The sequence below is a fragment of the Teleopsis dalmanni genome, chromosome 2 (genome assembly GCF_002237135.1).
Source record: "Teleopsis dalmanni isolate 2A chromosome 2, ASM223713v2, whole genome shotgun sequence".
NCBI lineage: Eukaryota > Metazoa > Arthropoda > Insecta > Diptera > Diopsidae > Teleopsis > Teleopsis dalmanni.
Window position 1 is genome coordinate 36564302 of NC_051847.1, and position 3416 is coordinate 36567717.

The following is a 3416-nucleotide window of genomic DNA, read 5'->3' on the forward strand; positions in this document are numbered from 1 at the left end:
AACCCAGAGAGTTGGAGAACGATAGAGTCATATGTGATTCAAGTGCTCAAAACGAAGAAATTAGATCTAAAAAGGAGAACCAGAAACTAGAAAAATAAATAATGCAGACACCAAGAAAATGCGGTAAAAAAGTGGTGGTCTGGATGCAGATCGAAAATAACAAGAGCGTGGTTTTTATTGCATCGTGTCCATTAAAATTTATAATATATATGAATCTTCCTTTAAGTGTAATATGTTTAGCAAAGTCTTCTATAATAGGGTTTTATAGGTTTTATTCTTTTACCTTATAGGGTTTTATTCTGTTATTGAATTTGTGTGAAGAATAAACTTTTGGATATTCTTGCAGACAATTATAAACAACAGTTTTTCTTTTCCTGAAATCAAAATTACATCTTATATACAACTTTGAAGAGTTTTCAAAATATATATCTTTTTTTATTAAGGTTTTTCACATCTAAGCTTGTGTAGATTTTTTTATATACTTATAATTTTTGTATTAATTAATTCACACGATAAACTATAAACCTATTCATAGGTTGTAGATACAGCAAATAGATTAGATTAGATTTTAAGACGTGTTGGGAACTTGTCACCACGTCACTGCATCTTTTGAGGATTATTGTGACATACTCACTTCAGTTCCATAGACGTGTAGCAGTTAAGAACGCCATTATGTCCTTTAGAGAGATGTTGCCTAATTCCGTTATAAGTGGTTAGGCAGTGGATAAGTACTGACACAGTGACACAGAATGTGTTCCTCTTCTTTGCAACAAAATCTGCCGCTCTCGCCTCTAGTAATACCTAGGTTCGATAGATGCTTTTTAACTTCGCAGTACCCAGTGAGAAACCCTGTGAAAAGTCGAATGCCGCTTTTGTTCAGCATATGATTGGAATACAACTTTCAAGCATATCTCTAACTGATATATGTTAGGACCTGGGATCTATACGGGACCAAACACTTGAACTTAATAAGATGATATTAATATGCATATATACATAACCTCATGTGATATAAATATGTACCTTTTAGTATAGATATATGGCGTAGAACCATAAGCAATGAAACAAATAAATCGATAGGTGAACTGATATATATCGCTGAAATAGGCAAAATTGGAAAACTTGTGTACAAAGTCTTTGTAAATAGGCTAAGTTTATACAATTAAATATTGTACCGAACATGTTATAAATAAATAAATAAAATATAAGTAATAACATATGTATTATTAATATAACATATATGTAAAAACATATTATAATTTTTTAAAATACATTTATCAATTAGTCCCATTGTAAGATGTTCTTGGGTTGGTGAAGACACCTTTAAGTGTGACGCGTAAAAAATCGCCTTCATTTTTTAATGGCCGCCACTCTATGAGAAATTAATTTTTATTTTGAAAGAATTGGGTTGGCATGGACTTTAAAATGCGAAAATGAAAAAAAAAATAAAAAAAGTAAAAAAATAAAAGAATTAAAAAAAGAAAGAAAGTCTTAGAAATAAGCTCAGCATACGCATTAAAACAAAATTTTCACTCGACGCGATATTTTTTATCGGAGTTGTTGCTCTACTGTTGTTTTCGTGGCTCTTGATAATGATAAAAGGGCATTAGAAGAAGATTCACGTGCGTCAAGTATCCACACTCTTCATACTTGTTTTTATGTTTATTTTTTCTGTTAATTTTTTATTTTTTAGCAGTCAAAAGAAAGGAATTAAAAATTCTTTCAAAAAAAAAAACAGAAAAAAAATAAATAAAAAGTTGAAAAGAAAAGATATTTTCTTAATTTTTTGTTTCTTCCTTCATTCATTTTGTTAAGAGTAACAACAAAACATGGACCGAAGTTTGGGTACTAGGTAGTCGGGGTAAATTAATAAATGAAATTAATGGCATTCTACAATTTTAACATGGCGACACTTTCATTTTCTATTATGAGTAAGGCTTATTCCAGGGAACTTTTGTACTTCTTACTTTTTTTGTTTTGTATAAAAAGTTCGATAGATGACGTTGCTAGGGTTTCCTTTGAGTTTAGGCTTTTCTAATTTTGCTCGGTTTTCGGTAATTTGCACCCAACGGCACCAATGCCTATTAACACATTTAAAAAGTTTTGGTTAATACGAGGGACAAAAAAAATATAAAATTTTTTTTTTATTTTTATTTTTAAGAAGATTAAATTTTTTATTTTAATTTTGTCATAAAAACCAATAAAATATTCCCAAAAGCTTTTTCTAAATATTATATTAATTCGATATATAAAATGATTATAAAAATTATATTATAATTCACTTCATATGGATTTATAAAACTCCTAATGAAGTAAAATACGATACATATACAAAAAAAATAATTTCACGTGATTTCGTACCAAGTACTAATAAACTTAATAGAGTTCTCTATCATTCCACAAGATTTGATCGCGTCTATAAACCACGATTAATTCCCTATATATTTCACTCTACTCGCATTCTGAAAATTCCTGTCTGAAAATTCAAATTCTAAAAATCCAAACTGGACTAGAAACTTACTAGTCAGCTGCTTCAATTAATGGTAAACCATTTCTACACTACTTATCCTATTTAGTATATTAGGAACTTCTCCCATGAGAATAAGTTTAACCTATAATATCTTTTGTTGGGGTTGAGGCTTTGAAGAGAGGGAGCAATTGGTGCTTGACATTATTTGTCAATGCTTATCTTTGGCCAATACAAAATTAAAAATCTTTTGGATACGTTTTCTTATCGACCTCTTAGAACTGTTATCTTGTAAAATTAGGACCTTATCCAAGTCCATAGACTTGTCACATCGATTCCTTTGGAGGATTCAAAAGCATTGGGGTTGTCGCGTGTTTTTTGTACGTTGATCACCACGGTGTATTTGGTGGTTAATCTAGTCTACATATGAGTAACGTAAAACTGAGGTATTACAACAAATAATGGTTCTGTTTTGGTATACAATGTTTGCAGTTCTGTCTAACTTAACTTAAGTGTTGACCGCTAGTTCAATCTAACCTAACATAAGTGATAGCATAACATAAAATAAAATTTATTTTACAGTATGCGGTTTTATAAACAGAATCTGGCTAATGAGTTGATCGTTAAAAAATTTTTTTATTGAGCTGAAGAATATAACAAATATGGTAAAATACTTAACACCGGGTAGAAAAATAAAAATTCTATTTAAATTAAAATAAATGGTATTACAAACATGGAATAAAAAAAATTCCATTAAAATTAAATTAAAATTATTGACATTTCATTAACCTTTATTTTCAAATATTTTCTATGTAAATAGTTGTCTCTAGTATCTATTATTATATTTTTACATTATATGTATTATTTTTTCAACCCGGAAGATTATCTGCAACTATGACTTTCAGAGTTTATGCCGCTAGTATATAAGTTCGTAAAGGTCAAGCATTTG